The sequence below is a fragment of the Schistocerca americana genome, chromosome 10 (genome assembly GCF_021461395.2).
Source record: "Schistocerca americana isolate TAMUIC-IGC-003095 chromosome 10, iqSchAmer2.1, whole genome shotgun sequence".
NCBI classification, from domain to species: Eukaryota; Metazoa; Arthropoda; class Insecta; order Orthoptera; family Acrididae; genus Schistocerca; species Schistocerca americana.
The window spans coordinates 197,560,353-197,579,239 of NC_060128.1; the positions used below are offsets into that span (position 1 = coordinate 197,560,353).

The 18,887-nt window shown below is 46.1% G+C and overlaps 1 pseudogene; it reads right to left on the minus strand.

Moving 5' to 3' along the window:
• Positions 1-18,117: 18,117 nt before the first annotated feature.
• LOC124552848 lies at positions 18,118-18,235 on the minus strand (annotated as a pseudogene).
• Between the last annotated feature and the right edge of the window lie 652 nt (positions 18,236-18,887).

Genomic DNA, 18,887 nt, shown 5'->3' on the forward strand with positions numbered 1-18,887 from the left:
ACTCTGGTCGCCTGTTTGTCGGGCCGCTTGTCCTGTCCTCGAGAGGGATCAGACGAGCGGGCCCCTGCCCGCACCATCCCAGCGGGCGGTGGGCTCCCGCGACAAAAGTATTGAAGGCGCGCTTAGCGACACCCTCCGTTCTGCACTCGAGCTGGTCGTATTCCGCTTTGTCTCCACTGCTCCTACTGTGCCAAGTAGGTAAGCCAGTGCTCGCACACTGGACTCGTACACGGAAATTAGAAGACCGTGTTTCAGAGCCACGTCCGGCACGCCAAATTTAAATTCAGCATGATTATCATACATTTACTTGTTAATACATTTTATCTGCTGAAGATACACGTAATGAGCCATCCTATGTCAGTCCCCATTACAGTAAGCACACTTCATCAACAGCACATAATAAGAACAGTAATATTAACAACAGTAACAGATATAGTGGATCAGGACACTTTCATATTATTTGTAAACCTGGAAATGGCGTTCGAAAAAGCAAAATGGTGCAAGGTGTTCGAAATTCTAAGAAATATGGGAGTAAAACATTAGGGAAAGGAAAGACGGGTAATACGCAATATATACGAGGATCACTCCAAAAGAAATGCACACTATTTTTGTAAAAGTACAGTTTTCATTCTGCATGTGTGAAAGTTTTACAGTGTGTAGATACATCCTTCCCGCTTGTTTTCAAACTTAGTTCAACCTCTTCCCGTGAGTGGCGCCGTCACAGCATGCCTTCAAGATGGCTGCTACACTTGACGTTCGTCAGAGGCAACGTGCTGTCATAGAATTCCTCTGCTGTGAAAACGAGACAGTGGGAAACATCCACAAGAGGTTGAAAAAGGTGTATGGAGGTGCTGCTGTCGATCGCAGTACAGTTAGTCGGTGGGCAAGCAGGTTACATGATGAAAGTGGACTCCAACAGGTTGGTCCAGAATTTTACTGTGCGAGTATACAGGCGCTGGTTCCAAGATGGCGTAAGGCAGTTGAGAGGGATGGCAATTATGTGGAGAAATGAAAATATTGTTCCTAAAGGATGTATCTACACATAGTAAAACTTTCAAACATGTAGAATAAAAGATGGATTTAAAAAAATAGTGTGCATTTCTTTTGGAGTGTCCCTCGTACAACAATCAATAGCGGGCAGTAAGAGTGGAACACCAAGAAGTGCTCCGATTAAAAACGGAGTAATACAGGATGTTGTCTTTCGTCTCTACTGTTCAGGAGAGTCTTTGGGCTGAAAGTCTTAACAACAACAACAACAACAACAGTAGTTATATGGTGTTTCAAAAATGTGAAACGTGTGAATACATCAGAGGAGTGACTGCAGGAGAAACTGAGTGCTGTGGAGAAGAGCGGGAATTAATAGGGTTACGTTATCAGAAGAGCTGGCTGAAAAAAATAAGAAAAAAAGAAAAATAGATACGGATGAGAAAGGCGTAGTCGGTGTCGACAGTGTGGTAGAAATACTGGTTCCCTGATGATGTGAAGGAGAACATTTGGGATGAGCCGAGAGGGAAGCTATGCGGATGATAACAGCTGAAGCCTTTTGTAATAGAAGTCGAGAACGCAGATCTATTTTGTACCTAATGTTGGCTATCGGTTCAGAGCCATTTCCCGGAGCCACTGTGTGATACCAACTGTTATCTATCGTTTTAGAGGGAACTTTAATATGCTGCTGAATGCAAAGTGGTTTTGGATGAGACGCAGGCTACAAAGTACTTCATTACTGATTCTTATGACTGAAATTGAGAAAGATGTGGAGGAACAGTGTTATGCTTAGCTACAGGCAAGATGCGATGCGTGTCAGGCCTGGTATTGGAGGTAAAGCTCGCGCTTACGGCAGAGGTCCGCTTTCCTTCCCCAGTGCGGGCCTGTCCCCCGTGTCTGACGACCGCCTTCGGCGGTGCGCTAAACCCTATCCTTACTTCCTTCCAGTGCTGCCAACTGCTTCACTTTCCCTGGTCATTTCTCGCAGTCGATACCTCGAGGTACGGCAGTTCGCTGGTGAGGGGCTTTTGAGGTGAACGGAGGAGGGTGCTTGGTGCAGTGTGCCGTGGCGGTAACCGTAGCCGGCACAGGATGTGCGGCGACTGCACACAGAAAGCCGACACTCGTCTCTCTCTCTCTCTCTCTCTCTCTCTCTCTCTCTCTCTCTCGGCGTAATGCCTGCTGTTTGCCACGAAAGAGCCTAGTGTAAATACGAGGGTCCCAATCTTGGCGCTGCAATGCAGTAGGACGTGACGGCAACCGTGTTTACCCACGGCCGGTGACCGTACCTCTAGCGGTCTAGCTGAATCCCGCTAAACTTCTGCCAGCGACTCACCAAGTCAACCTGCGAGCCTTGTTTTTAATATCATACTAGGCGATCCCTGCCAAGTGTTTCTGTGGTTCAGTCTGCTTAAACGGAGAAGATAGAAAAGAGAAAGCACACTTTCTCAGTATCTATAGGAACTGAGCGACAAATCGCTCAAATATTTGACAAAGACTGCGGAAAGAAAGGCAACGAGGATTATTTTAATGTTTTGAAATGTAGGTAGAAGGTAGTATACGCGCACTGTAACTTGCCACCTCGTGGAAGGGATGATGGGAGCGGAGGAGTTTCTAGAGGGACTTACATTCGCCCCCAGCATCCCCCACGCAAGGCACGGTGCGCGTGTAGTATAGGGGTGCAGTTTCAGTTCGGTGTCTTCACAGTGCTGAGTAGGTTTGTGTGTTGTGTTCCAGGTGAGGGAGCTCCGGCGTTGCTTCTGGCACTGCTGCCAACCCACTGCGCGCGAGCAGCTGCTGGCGGTAATGTACTGATCTGCATCTGGTGGCATTACCTTACCTTGGGCTCAAAGTCCAGTGCTCGGCCGTATGTTGGCAGCTGAGAAGTGCAACAACAGAGGCCGGCACGCGCGTGCGACCTCTGTGTTAGTGGCCTGTGGTCTGTACGGCAAATGCATCAGTCTCCATAAGTACTCACAAATGTACACTCCCGCATCTCCTGAGGATACATTTCTTTTTGACCTCTCAAATGTTTCGTTTATTTGTAGTTACAGATTCACAACTTCTCTAGGTGTTTGGAGCATATTTCGGTTTCACGGCACCGACGAACAGGAGAACAATTTTGCGCAATGGATTATTGATGGATTGTGCGAGGGGGGGGGGGGGGGATGTATATTTTTCGACCCACAATGTGCTTAAAAAAAAAGAGTAATCATTCGACGCGTACGTTACCTTTCAATCTACTAGTTCTTCTCGCTTGTGCACTTCGTCCAGCTGTCGACAAACTTGCATATACCTGAAACTTGCTGGCGGATTAAAACTGTGTGCCGGACCGAGACTCGAACTCGCGACCTTTGCCTTTCGCGGCCGAGTGCTGGCAGGAGAGCTTCTGTGAAGTTTGGAAGGTAGGAGACGAGATACTGGCGGAAGTAAAGCTCTGAGGACCAGATGGTAGAGCACTTTCCCGCGAAAGGCAAAGATGCCGAGTTCGAGTCTCGGTCCGGCACACAGTTTTAATCTGCCAGCAATTTTCATATCAGCGAACACTCCGCTGCAGAGTGAAAATGCATATAACGGCCAAAAACAACGTTTTGCTTTCGGTCCCTACATCTGCAAAAATCGACAACTTCGCAAGGCATCCTTGAACGGTCTAAACAAATGAAAGCGGCCGGTGGCGACATCTGAGCCGAAGGAATGGTTTCCCAGCAGCTGAGAACCGAATTTGTTGATGGTTTCGATGGTGTGTTGATCGGGGAGCGGTCGTTGTCATGCGAAAGCCAGACCTTGTCTGACAACAGACTGCCTCGTCTGCTGTGATTTGCTGACCGTATTTTGTTTTCCAGCGATTCACTTTAGGACTCTTTGTTGACGCTTGATCTCTCTTGTGATGTACGGTTCCACTTAACAGGCCGATTTGCGTTCAAAAAAAGAATTGGTGGCATAACATTTCCCACAGATGGCAGAGTCTTGAAATATTCTGTCTTTGGTGATGCGTGGTATTTCCAGTCCACACTGTAGGGTTATGATTCTGGTTCATAGCGGCGAGCTGATCTGATAAAATATCCGTCAGCTTCCCTGTTGAAAGAGTGGAGTGAGTGGCGGCAGATGCTGTCGTGTGTGGCCTCGAGTTCTCCAGTGAACTGCCTCGGAACCCATCGCTCAGAAGCTTTTATGCGAGCCGAGTTGTTGGTGGGTGATTTGGTAGCGAGCACCGTCACTTATGTCCCAAGAAGACGCTACCAAATTTTCTTTTTAAGAAAAAAACCTCCGCGTTATGCGAACCACAATTTTTTTTTTTTTTTTGTTTCGATACGTGTGTGTCATTTTTGTGGGTCAAGTTTATTAGCATAAAATATGACACAAAATTTATAGTCGTTTATCTGTCTTAGGCCTAAAAACTGTAACATGTTCTTTTTCTTTGGGTTGTACCGATTACTCACCTGAAAATTACACTGCTAGTGAGAATGAATTTTTCCAGGTCGGCTTTTTTTGTGTCGTTTTTATTGTTTCGACAGCATGTCATCTGCAAAGTACTCACGAAGAAATTTACTCATTGGATTCAGTATCTTAATCGCCTGTCTGCCTGTCCGACTGCTCAAAAACCTTTTCCTCCGGAACGGGTAGACGTATCGAGCTGACATTTATCACGTACAGTATTAAGGTTTGTGTCCCTTTGGCGATGAAAAATGAGCAGCTTCGTCAGTCCAGTCAAAAGATGCGGCCACATACGTCACATATTTCGATACTCGCAAACTCACTCATCAAAAGCTACAAGGAACTTCTCGTTCACCTACAATCATTACATTTCACAAGGAGCAAGCTTTCGCATTGCACCCAAAGGTAAAAACAGGTAAACTGTTAATTTGTAACTCTGTTACATTTTTGTCAGTCCTGTCAGTCTGTCCGTCAGTTCGTCTGTTACGAACCCTTTTTCTCGGGAACGGGTAGACTTATCAACTTTAAATTTGTCACATGCTAAGGTCTACGGTCCCAGGGTGGCATAATAAACCTTAGCTTCTAAGTCGGTGCAATTAAACGTCACGCCCATTTATGTCACATACATTGAGAGATGAAAGCTCACTCATCCGAACCAAAAGAGTACTTCCCGTTGACCTAGAGTAGAGCAATTTGGCAAGTATCAACTACACGTAAGGGATAATATGTGGAAATTGTTGATCTCTGATTCCCTAAAAATTTTCTTTTGCCATTTGTCATCTGACTTCCTGTTTGAAATTAAAATACTGTCGGAAGTCTCCTTGTCAGTGTTTTCCACATACTCCTTTCGGATTCTGCGCGGAACCTTGTCATTCCTTACCTCATCAGTGCACCTGTCCATGTAAGTAATTAAGTTTGTACGGAACCCTCTATGCAAGAGCCCTACTCTCAGGTGGCCAACATTTTTTACATACTCTTTCGTGGGTGGTGGTTGTTTGTGACATTGTTGTCACATTTTGCTCTCTGTTCCGCAACTCTCGTGGATATCTGTTTCTGTTGCTGCTGTGTAGACTGCTTCCGACACGTTTCTATATTTCACTCTCAACGTTTTCGCTTCGCATTTATTTTACACAAAACGAAGTTTTGATTGTCGCCGCTCACTTGTTCATCCTTTTCCTTCTGTCCGCTGTGACGCTGATTTTGAACGTTTTGTGAGAATTATTGCGGTGTGTGTGTGTGTGTGTGTGTGTGTGTGTGTGTGTGTGTGTGTGTGTGTGTGTGTGTGTGTGTGTGTGTGTGTAATCAGGGAGGGAAAAAGCGCTAGAGAAAAGGGGGCCGGCCTCTGTGGCCGAGCGGTTCTAGGCGCTTCAGTCCGGAACCGCGCTGCTACTACGGTCCCAGGTTCGAATCCTGCCTCGGCCATGTCCTTAGGTTAGTTAGGTTTAAGTAGTACTAAGTTCTAAGGGACTGATGACCTCAGATGTTAAGTCCCATAGTGGTTCAAATGGCTCTGACCACTATGGGACTTAATATCTGAGGTCATCAGTCCCCTATAACTTAGAACTACTTAAACCTAACTAACCTAAGGACATCACACACATCCATGCCCGAGGCAGGATTCGAACCTGCGACCGTAGCGGTCGCGTGGTTCCAGACTGCAGCGCCCAGAACCGCTCGGCTACTCCGGCCGGCCTGTTTAGCAAAAACCAGCAAATACTATATTTACATGTTATTGATTCTTTAAAACAGAGGTGAATAAGGGTGATCTTCCTGTTCTGATCTTCACTATAAATAAGGTTTCAAAAAAAATGTTCAAATGTTTGTGAAATCTTATGGGACTTAACTGCTAAGGTCATCAGTCCGTAAGCTTACACACTAGTTAACCTAAATTATCCTAAGGACAAACACACACATCTATGCCCGAGGGAGGACTCGAACCTGCGCCGGGACCAGCCTCTTGTGTTTCCTTAGCGAATAGAGGTACGTGTAATTGCTGTATGAAATTTGTAACTTTTATTGAATAATAACTGTTTACTTCATACTTAAAAAGTGTTTGCAAATCATTTGTAGAATCCTTAAGTTTGTCAAATTAATTTATTATGTCAGTTTGTTTAAGGAATGCGTAGCAGGATTGAGCACTCATTATTTGAGAGCAGAACGAGCGAATGATATGTCGCGTCGTGTCGTTGTATCATATCCAGATATGTTTTTCCAAATTTTACTGAGCAAGTAAGGAAAATTTAGACGGACGATCAACAGACGCTTATAGTATCGCAGTGTTGGGAGGCGTCAGCGAACGTTTTGTCTCTAAAATAAAAGTTGTTCCGAGTGACGCGTTCAACCACCCCTAAATGTGCGTTTCAGTCTTTGAAACTCTCTGCTTAGGCATACACATAACATTAGTTCATGTTTGGAGTTTAGTGGTTAGTTGAGGTTGTTCGAGTATGAAAAAGGGAGGGGGCGAGTAGGCGGTCCCAACACGTTTGCTCCCTGTGAGAGTTTAGGTTTCTTCCAGTATAAATTTTTGCAAGTTACAGTCACAACATGCTATTGGGAAAGTTGGAAATATTTGTTGTTAGGCTACTCTAGCTGTCTATGTTATATAAATTATTGTCCCAACATTTATAACTTCAGGTAGTTTGTCAGTATACCAGTTCTGAAAGAAATAGGTCTAGCTCGTGGAGCACATTTACCAGGAAACGTGTTACGTCAGTGCGAATAGAAGGTGGTCGTGGTTTGCGGCTGGCTGCTCCAGTGTGGTGGGGCTGACCGCGGGCCTCCAGCCTCCAGTGTACAGCCGCCTCTGCCCGGCGGCTCGTCCCTCACACACAGAGCGACCTCCGCTTCCGCACAGATAAGCGGCGGGCACGGGCTGGCTGGCTGGCGTGCTGGCTCTGGGCATAACGGTGCCTCGCCTCTGCCCGCCGTGACAAGTGCCGCCGTTACGTCACGCTCTGTTTACCCACAGCCGGGCCAACAACGTTCTCTCTCTCCCCCTCTCCACCAGCACACAGTACTGTAGGCGCAGCCTTCACGCTGCAGCTATTAGCCGAAGGGAAAAAAAGCCACTTCCCTCGCTCTTTCTCTTTTCATTTGCGCCCTGGATCGCAGAAAAATGTGCAAGTAATCAGCTAATTTGTATGGCTTCTATCTTCATCGAGGTATGTAGTTATAAACTACATTTGGTCTTTGGCTTTCGTGTTGAAAGTCGGATAAACTGTTTCCCTTGACTGTACTATAACATCTACAGTGGTAGTTGCAATTCAAGAGGTTACGATCCTGCTGGTATTTCTTTCCAGTATTTACTTGAGTTTACAGGTATGAAGGCCAACCCGTCTCTTATTTGTGTTATTCAGTGCGTCAACCAGGTCGCGAGAATGAACCCTGCAGCGAGCCAATAATTTAGTCGTCGTGTTGTGCAGCAGCGGCCGGCCTTTGTGGCCGAGCGGTTCTAGGCGCTACAGTCTGAACCGCGCGACCGCTACTGTCGTAGGTTCGAATCCTGCCTCGGGCATGGATGTGTGTGATGTCCTTAGGTTAGTTAGGTTTAAGTAGTTCTAAGTTCTAGGGGACTGATGACCGCAGCAGTTAAGTCCCATAGTACTCAGAGCCATTTGAACCATTTGTTGCAGCAGCGACCATAGAAAGAAGGATCCTTTATTGTATGATTATATGATAGCGGCACAAACACTGGTAGCAGTTACTTCTGTAAAATATCGGGGATTATGCGAACGGAACGATCTGAAATGGAATGATCATATAAAATTAATTGATGGTAAGGCGGGTGCCAGGTTGAGATCCATTGGGAGAGTCCTTAGAAAATGTAGTCCATCAACAAAAGAGGTGGCTTACAAAACACTCGTTCGACCTATACTTGAGTAGTGCTCATCAGTGTGGGATCCGTAAGAGGTCGGGTTGACGGAGGAGATAGAGTAGATCCAAAGAAGAGCGGCGCGTTTCGTCACAGGGTTATTTGGTAGGCGTGATAGCGTTACGGAGATGTTTAATAAACTCAAGTGGCAGATTCTGCAAGAGAGGCGCTCTGCATCGCGGTGTAGCTTGCTGTCCAGGTTTCGAGAGGGTGCGTGTCTGGATGAGGTATGGAATATATGGCTTCCCCCTACTTATACCTCCCGAGGAGATCACGAATGTAAAATTAGAGAGATTCGAGCGCGCACGGAGCCTTTCCGGCAGTCGTTCTTCCCGCGAACCATACGCGACTGGAACAGGAAAGGGAGGCAATGACAGTGGCACGTAAAGGACCCTCCGCCACACACCGTTGGGTGGCTTGCGGAGTATAAATGTACATGTAGATGTAGACCAAAGCTCTTGCTACGCGGCTAAACATCACAGATACATTTAACACCCTCTGTAGAGTCGCGTGGTGTAAAACGGCGGAGCATCATAGAGTTGGCACACGAAAGAGTCCAGTAACTAATGGAACACATTTTTGTTCGGAAAGGAGTTTGATTTTATTCATGGTTCCAATACACCATATTACTCTACACCATTCTCGCAACAAAACGCTATTTTTTAACTTGATGTCCATTCAGTGTGACGACCTGACGTCTGCTGCCTGTCTGCACGCCCGCATGGCACCAGCCATCGCCTGGCTGCGTCAATAACCTTCCATTTATCCACGTGGCGCTTCCAGGGGAGTGCCTCCTTCATTGTGCCAAACAGACGGAAGTCGGGAGGTGCGAGGTCTGGGCTGTAGGGTGGATGAGGAAGAACAGTCCAGTGGAGTTTTGTGAGCTCATCTCTGGTGCGCAGAGTTCGTGAAGCGGTGCGTTGCTACGGATAAGGAGAAGTTCGTTTGCAGTGTTGTGGCGACGGACAAGCCGCAATAGTTTCTTGAATTTTCTGAGGGTAGCAGCATACAGTTGAGAGTTGATCCTTGCTCCACGAGGGAGGACACCAAAGAGTACAGCCCCTTCACTCTCCCACAAGACCGTCACCCTGACTTTACCGGCTTAGGTTGCGACTTGTAACCTTCGTTTTTTCGGAGGAGGGGTGATGTGGCGCCACTCGATGCGTTGCCGTTTTGTTTCCGGTCAGAAGTGATGAACCATGTTTCATCGCCTGTGACAGAGTTTGAAAATAATTTGTTTCAAGCAGCCTCGTAAAACGCAAGCAATTCCGCACAAATGGTCCTTCGTTGCTCTGTTAGTCTCCGAGGAACCCAGGGTGCACAAACCTTTGTGCACCCCAACTGGTGAATGAGACGTCCAGTTGAGCAGCGAGGTGTTTGATTTTCGTCTGTCGATCAAAACGAATGAGAGTGTCCGCACGTTACAACGCTGGCCGTCGCGCGGGTGATCAGACTGGTTTGCGCGACGTTGTTGCGGTGATGTCAGGCGCCTCGCTCGCCCAACGACTCACCGTGCCTTTGTTCACTGTCTCCATATACATTCTGAAAGCGCCTATGAATGTCTGCGGTGCTCTGGTTTTCCGCCAGAAGAAACTCGATGACAGTTCTCTCCTTGGAACGCTCAACGCTCATCTATTGCGGACGCTATTTTGAAGGCTTCGTGTAGCGCCGCTATCTGTTGGAACTATAGGAAACTATAGGGCCTCAAGGGGGGGATATGCGACGATGTCCCAAAAGAAATTCTGCAGTTTTTCAACCGAAATTCGTCAAGGAAAAGAAATATGGCGTTACTTGTTGAACACCTCTCGTACCTCAAAGGAAACGGAAGTCTTATCAGATTGAACTGAAAAAAAAAAAAAAAAAAAAAAAACAACGGAACGGTTGCGAAGAAATGAAACATGCTATCAGAGCGGTAGCCTAGACTTAAAGGCTTTGCGGGAACGTGTTAAATAAATCTGACATATGCGTACGCGGGTCGAAGCTGCAGGGAAAAAGCTATTTGATGTGTAAACACCGAATACTACGAGATGTAGACCTTCTTCTTATTTGTATTATTTCTTACCATTCGTCTCGCATGATTGGAGGAGGGGGGCGGGAGATTTTTGCTCTGTCGCCATTTTATCCGATCTTTGCCTTGACGGGGGTTCAGGCCTGAGAACTTGAGATTTTCACTCAAGATGTCAAGTGACGGCTGCCTGGGTCATTCTACTGGCCGTTTATCGTTTCCGCTCAAACTAAGACTAGTTTTTGCCACTGTCTTTGCGTCTGCTGTAAGAATTTCCTCGTAGCATCATAGACGGCTAAATCTCGTCTACTATTGGTGCTACTCCATACATTTTACGAACTCCATCATTTGTCACATGACCGTACCTACAGATACCCGGCTGAGCATCCGTGTCTCCACGGCAGCAGGTCGTTCCTCCACTTGTTTTTCAGAAGACCAGCGTTCATCACCATACAGTGCAGTTGAACAGAGCGGTGTGCTTAGGACTGGAGCCTCTTTGGAATCTTCGGATCACGGAGTAACCAGTCACGGAACGCCATTCGAGTCACGTGCTGCTTAAGCGGTTAAACATTTCTGCCCTAACATTTCTGCCACTTTACGAGCATAGATACTTGAAAGTCCTTTTGTTGGGAAGGCAACACCATGGTTCTGATCGTATACGAATCATTTGGATCTTGTGTCAGAGATTATCGAATAGATACAGGGTGACAATTACTGAACTATATGAAAGAAATCGTAAATTAGTTACAAACTGCAGCGTGCACACACTTTATTCAGTATGTAAACGTTATTGCAGTATTCCGATTTAGGTTATGACATGTTCGATGTACCTCCCATCATTGACGATGTTGTGGCGCAGACGAATAGCGAAATTCTGCTGATCCGCTGAAGTGTCGGAGCATCGATGCTGTCGATGACCTCCTGAATGTTTTGAGCTCAGCAATGGTCGTGGGGTTATTGCTGTACGCCTTGTCTTTAATATAGCCTCACAAAAAGGAGGCGTATTTTTTCAGATCCGGGGAATATGGCGGCCAACCGAGGCCCATGCCAGTGGCCTCTGGGTACCCCAGAGCCAGAATGCGGTCCCCAAAGCGCTCCTCCAGGACATCAAGCACTCTCTTCCTTCGATGGAGGTCGAGCTCTGTCTTGCATGAATCACATCTTGTCGAAATAATCTTCACTTTGGATAATATGGATGAAATCGTCTTTCAAAATCTTCTCGTACCATTCGATAGTCACCGTGACATCGAGTGATATTGCACCGTTTATTCCGTGACTGGATATTGCACAACACAGTCACCCGTTGAGGGTGAAGAGACTTCTCAATCGCGAAATGCGAATTCTCAATCTCCGAAATGCGCCTATTTTGCGTATTGAAGAACCTATCCAAATGAAAGTGGGCTACATCACTAAACCAAACCATGCATGCCCAGACTAGTTCCCATCACTCCCCGCAGCTAGCCGTGCAGTTTGAACGCCCTAACGCAAACCGTTCAGAAGTTATGACGATTTTATTTCATACAGTTCAATAATCGTCACCCTGTCGGTATCATGTTCGCAAAGAGAGGTAGCGAGCACACGACTGACCACGGTGAAGGAACCGACGGAGAACACGGAGCGGGGCAGAATCACGTCTGCTGATAGTCTGACTGAGGGCTGGAGATGTTGCTAATTATTAGAAATTTTTTTCTTTTCTTTTATTCTGCTTCATTTGGTCTGTACGTATATCTTTCATGATCTAATGTGTTTTTTCTTTTGTCCTGTTATACGAACTATAACTATGTTTGGCTCCATTTGCATTACGCAGTACTGTTGTACGAGAGTTGGAACTTGAATAGTGGCCGCTGTTTATTCACAACCGATACAAAAGAGTTACGTGTTTGCACCTGTTACTGTCCTTCAAAGTAGTCACCAGCGTTGTGTAGAACCCATTGCCATTGATGTGGAAGGCGTAGTATACCGTTAGCAAAGCCTGTTCTGTTGATGGTGCGAATGGAGCGGTCTACTGCCTGTCGAATCTCTGGAACAGTTCTGAAGCGAATGCCACGAAGTGGTTCCTTCGTCTTCGGAATCAAATCAGTCACAAGGACTTAGGTCCGGGGAGTATGGTGGATGCTAGTGCACTTCCCAGCCCCATCGACCGAATAGAGCAGCCACAACATGCTCTGTATGCGCCCGCGCGTTGTCTCGCAAAATGATGGGTGGGTCGCCGCTTCTTTCGCAAAGCTGGTCGCAGGTCATGCTCCAGAAACGAACAGTAATACTGTGAATTGATGGTCTGCCGTTGAGGAACGTAATGCGTTAGGATAACACCATCACAGTCGTACAGGAGAATCACCATAACTTTAGACCGCTCCATTCGCACCATCAACAGAACAGGCTCTGCTAACGGTATACTACGCCTTCCACATCGCTGGCAACGGGTTCTAGACTACTTTAAAGTGGCCGGCCGGGGTGGCCGAGTGGTTCTAGGCGCTACATTCTGGAACCGCCACGGTCGCAGGTTCGAATCCTGCCTCGGGCATGGATGTGTGTGATGTCCTTAGGTTAGTTAGGTTTAAGTTGTTCTAAGTTCTAGGGGACTGATGACCACAGATGTTAAGTCCCATAGTGTTCAGAGCCATTTGAACTACTTTGAAGGACAGTAACAGGTGCAAACATGTAACTCTTTTGTATCGGTTCTGAATAAACAGTTTCCACTATTTAAGTTCCAACTCTCGTACGTACTGTGATGTGAGAGCCACATCGATAGTGACAGTCGGACAGTGATCAGACAGAGGTGTTCAGTGCCGTGACGTACACTCGCTTTGTGTTGTGTAATCGTGGTAGACATAATCGCACGAAAATTCATGACTTCTGTTTTTTTATTTTTTTTAAACTAAAGTTCATCGTGGACGTTATGGAACGAAATGTTATACTGTGTCAGTGTCGGAAGTGCTATAAACAGCAGTGACAATGCTGGCGCGGTGGACTGTTAGTGCCGTTGTAAGAACTCAGCTGTTTGCAGCTGACCGAACTGCACAAACTAACATGTAGTTAGTATTTGGTGTGCAACTTAACGACCTACAGCGCGCGCGCTAAGACATTAACTAACGCCGTGGAGACTTGCAGAGTGACTGTTGTGACCTATGGTATTGTTTTCGACAGAACTGTAAATAGGCGATCGAGGTTGATGAAAGTGTCCGAACTGTAATATCGCGATCAGCGGGTGGAATTGAATGCTATACTGTTTTAAAACGGTGCTTGGAACGTTAGAAACAGAAACGTGTATGTAATGGAACTACGTAATCGCGGTTGTACGAAATTGGATCTACACAAGAGCAATTATACTCGACCAGGCTGTTATCACAGAAACGCGAAAGACAATAATAATGTATGATGGAGCGTATGCCAATCAAGAGGATGCTTCCGTAGCGATTTCATGACTTATGAAGTCGTAGTAATTATGCCGCCAGCAGTAACAAACTGCCGCTGACGTCACGACGCATCGTCTGCAAAGAAATAACCTGCAGCGCCAAGCGCTCTACCCCTGTAAGACTCAAAGCATTTAAGACGGTTTCAGTGGTAATTTCTTTTTCTTTTGTAACTAACTTTTCTCAACGTTTGCTTTCCTTAGGAATGAAGGTAGTTTCTGTAAAGTGTGTTCGCAAATCAGTGTGAACATTATTGAGACCACCCATAATAATTGCTACTTATTTTCTCTGTCGCATTCATCTGTATCGTCGTAGTGGTTACTGCATATTTTCTTCTTATTGTTTTTGAGGTTGTATTTTCATGTGTGTGGGAAGTGTGTGCCAGTGCGCGTAAACTGCGGCGTCCGCCATTAAATTCTGGGCGCCGACCAATCGTAGCAAAGCTGCTTGTTCGCTATTGGTGCAAGGCACGCGACTGGCGGGTAGTTTGATTTTGACAGCTGTCAGCTACATCTGCATGGATACTCTGCAAATCACATTTAAGTGCCGGGCAGAGGGTTCATCGAACCACCTTCACAATTCTCTATTATTCCAATCTCGTATAGCGCACGGAAAGAATGAAGACCTATATCTTTCCGTACGAGCTCTGATTTCCCTTATTTTATCTTGGTGATCGTTCCTCCATATGTGAGTCGGTGTCAACAAAATATTTGCGCATTCGGAGGAGAAAGTTGGTGATTGGGATTTCGTGAGAAGATTCCGTCGCAACGGAAACGCCTTTCTTTTAATGATATCCAGCCCAAATCGTGTATCATTTCTGTGACACTCTCTCCCATATTTCGCGATAATACAAAACGTGCTGCCCTTCTTTGAACGTTTTCGATGTACTCCGTCAGTCCTATCTGATAAGGATCCCACACCGCGCAGCAGTATTCTAAAAGAGAACGGACAAGCGTAGTGTAGGCAGTGTGCCTAGTAGGTATGTTACATTTTCTAAGTGTCCTGCCAATAAAACGCAGTCTTTGGTTAACCTTCCCCACAACATTTTCTATCTGTTCGAATTTAAGTTGTTCGTTATTGTAATACCTAGGTATTTAGTTGAATTGGCTTTTAGATTAGACTGGTGTATCGTGTAACCGAAGTTTAACGAGTTCCTTTTAGCACTCATGTGGATGACCTCACACTTTTCGTTATTTAAGACCAACTGCCAGTTTTCGCACTATTCAGATATCTTTTCTAAATCGTTTTGCAGTTTGTTTTGATCTTCTGATGACTTTATTAGTCAACAAAAGACAGCGTCATCTGCAAACAACCGAAGACGACTGTTCAGATTGCCTCCTAAATCGTTTATATAGATAAGGAACAGCAAAGGGCCTATAACACTACCTTGGGGAACGCCAGAAATCACTTCTGTTTTACTCGATGACGTTCCGTCAATTACTACGAACTGTGACCTCTCTGACAGGAAATCGCAAATCCAGTCACATGACTGAGACGATATTTCATAAGCACGCAATTTCACTACAAGCCGCTTGTGTGGTACAGTGTCAAAAGCCTTCCGGGAATCCAGGAATACGGAATCGATCTGAAATCCCTTGTCAATAGCACTCAACACTTCATGTGAATAAAGAGATAGTTATGTTTCACAGGCACGATGTTTTCTAAACGCGTGTTCACTGTGTGTATGTAAACTGTGTTTATATTTTCAATGACGCTTCCTATTGTGGCATTCTCATTACGAAATGCGGGTTTATTTATTTGGCTCTTTCATTTATAAGTGAACAAAATTATAGTCGTTTCCTTCGTTACTCACGAATTCATTTGCAGGAGTTTTCGTGTTAGATGTTCTTTTGATGCTTATTGCCAAACTCTGGCGTGATTACTTACGTTGAGTTTTGGTAGTAGAACGTGTTCCTTTTGAGAGTAAATAATCGAAATCCACAGCAAAGTAAATCTGCGAGAACCGTTTTCTTCACAAGGCGTGTTCAGGAAACCTGATGGGTAAGGCGGCTGCTCGCGATACAGAAGGCGATTCGGGGTGTGGCACAGATTTTCCGTTGTGGTCTCCCGTTCGTTTCATCGCGGAGTCACGAGGCCCCGGAGAGAGACAGGCCGCGGCGCGCACGTCACGAACGTAGGCCTGGAGTTGTTAACTCGCAGCTGGGCGTCTACATACTAACGAGAATTGCATCTTCTACTGGAATCTGCTGCTATGAAGTCCTACTGATTAACAGTACTGCAACAAGATTTAAGTTAAGATCAATACTCGATACAACTGGTACAACGGCTTCTTTACAGCGTTTGGTCTCTTCTGCTTAACAGTCCTCACCTCATAGAAGAACTGGTGCGTTATGCAACTGATAATAATTCTGTCACGATTTCAATTTCGTTGTACCCCAGCACAGCCGTAAGAAATTATAGGTAGGCCTTTGGACTTCAGAGCATTGTAGGACTAATAATAGTAAGGCTCCACAGTAGCGGATTGCAGTAGAAGATGCAATTATTGTTTGTACATACACGCCTAGTTACGAGAACAGGTGCATAAACGCAGTCTCTCTGCTGAGGTGAGCGAGCTGAGGCCTACGTTCGTGACGCACGCGCCGCCGCCTCTCTTCTCTCGTAGGTCTTGCTGCTCGCAGCTCGTGGTATCGCGGTCGCGTACTCGCTTCCCGAGCACGGGGTCCCCGGTTCGCTTCCCGGCGGGTTAAGAGATTTTCACCTGCCTCGAGATGACTGGGTGTTTGTGTTGTCCTCATCATTTCATCATCATTCATGAAAGTGGCGAGATTGGACTCAGCAAAGGTTGGAAATTTGTGCGGGCACTGATAACCGCGCAGTTCAGCGCCCCATAAACCAACAATCATCATCATCACCATCATCATCGTAGGCCTCGGCGGAGTCAGCACTGACTGGAATCCTCACTGACTTCGTCTCTCTTCCTTTCACTTAGGCCTCGGCAGGATGAGGCCCCAGCTGACTGCCGAGTACCGCCTAACAGTATGAACAGCGGTAAGCGCTGAAACAATGTTTTCGCGTAAATCGGTTTTTTTAAGCCAGTTTAACGTGTTAAAACTGCTCAGAATAAACGGTTTCTGAAATAACCGATTTTCCTATAATAAAAGTAGAAATCGAACAAAGATTGACAAATATTGACTCAGTTTCGACACTTGTACAATAAAAATATTAATTAGGCGAATAAAAGAAAACTCATGTCTTCCACCATTCACTGATTTTTCCCGAAAAGGGAAAAGTGGCTGAATACTACGAAAAATCAGCAGTATTCTCCTACTGATTCTAATTTTTTGTTTTTTAACTCTACTCAAAATTGATGTTAGCGGAGGTCGTACCACTGGCGTGATATTAGGCATATTTTGCGGTAAAGGGTGGTGGTGGTGGTTAGTGTTTAACGTCCCGTCGACAACGAGGTCATTAGAGACGGAGCGCAAGCTCGCGTTAGGGAAGGATTGGGAAGGAAATCGGCCGTGCCCTTTCAAAGGAACCATCCCGGCATTTGCCTGAAACGATTTAGGGAAATCACGGAAAACCTAAATCAGGATGGCCGGAGACTGGTAAAGGGTGATAACTGAGGCTGAAGAAGTCTGTGTTTCGTGTAAATTTGTTCCTTTCCTAAGGCCACCAGCAGATGAAGGCATATTATGTAGGCACAGGAAGCAAATTAGTTACTTTCTATTTCAGGTGTATGCTGTGAATGAACTGCTGCTAATTTTTTAATTTATTACTGTTACCGCCAATTTTCTTCCTGTTTTATTATTTCACAGAAATGGCACACAAATCTGTAATCTATTAAAGCAAAAGGAGCATTGTAGTTCATTGCTACATCACTTCGTAAAAGTATTTCCGGACTAGGGTTGGCGTCATTTTGTGATGCAACGGATGTCCGGCGATTGCAGCGACAAATTGCCGTATAGGAGGGGCCAAATCTTGCGTACTGCACGTGCACACGTTACCTTAAGCCACGACACACAGCAACAGGGCCGTTACCGTCTCTGCAGTGTTGTACCAATTTTTATGCCTCGTGTTCTTTGCTCTTTTCTGTTGCCATTGTTATTAAAATACCACTGATCGCTTTTTTCATTTTCAGTAATAACTCAATGTTTTAAACCAATGGAAACTTTACGAATGATATTTACTCCTGGTTTAAAAAAGCTTAATTTAAAAACAAAAATCCTAGCACTGTTGCTATGGCTGGCATTAGGTACTGTCATCAGGCCTCGAGTGACCTACCGGGGCCATCAGACCGCCGTGTCATCCTCGGTGGAGGATGCGGATAGGAGGGGCGTGTGGTCAGCACACCGCTCTCCCGGTCGTTATGATGGTATTCTTGATCGGAGCCGCTACTATTCGGTCGAGTAGCTCCTCAATTGGCACCACGAGTGCACCCCGAAAAATGGCAACAGCGCATGGCGGCCTAGATGGTCACCCATCCAAGTGCCGACCACGTCCGACAGCGCTTAACTTCGGTGGTCTCACGGGAACCAGTGTATCCACTGCGGCAAGGCCGTTCCCACTGTTGTTATTAGTCAAAAATAAAAACACCTGTTATAACCGAGACCAAACAAATACCGAAAAATACCTGTTATTCAGAACCAAAATTCCGGTATCAGTTTTAAGCGGTCGGTTTTTCCCATTACTGCGTTACAGCCGGGTTGCGTTCCGGGCCCGCACTCGCTCGCAGGAAGTGCGTAACGGGAGACACGCGCACGCACCGGCAGCGTGGGCGGGATGCGCCGCTACACTGCGTAGCGTGACGTAGCTACACGTGCCCCGGACTGCTGGAGATCGTACAATTCTCGCGTCAGTCATGAAGTTCAGACTTCAGTCACTCGGGTTTCGACACTTACACCATCATCACCGAATGGAAGGACTCTTTCACACAACTGTTTTTCAGTGGCAAGCCTCTACGATTTCTTGCAGCAGAATGTAAACATGATGACGATAGGGTGGGACTTCCTCTCGTAAAAGTACCAGTATTAGGCGGAATCCACACTTTCTGTACAGATGTCCCGCCAATGCTTCGCAATTGCTAAATATCGATGGGAATTTGGAAATACGCCCAAAATTCCTTAGCACCCTCTCCCTGTCTACCTCTTCCTCCTGTCCGTCTCTCTGCGCACTACCTCCCCCTCTCTATGTGAATTCCCTCCGTCCCCCTCTGCCT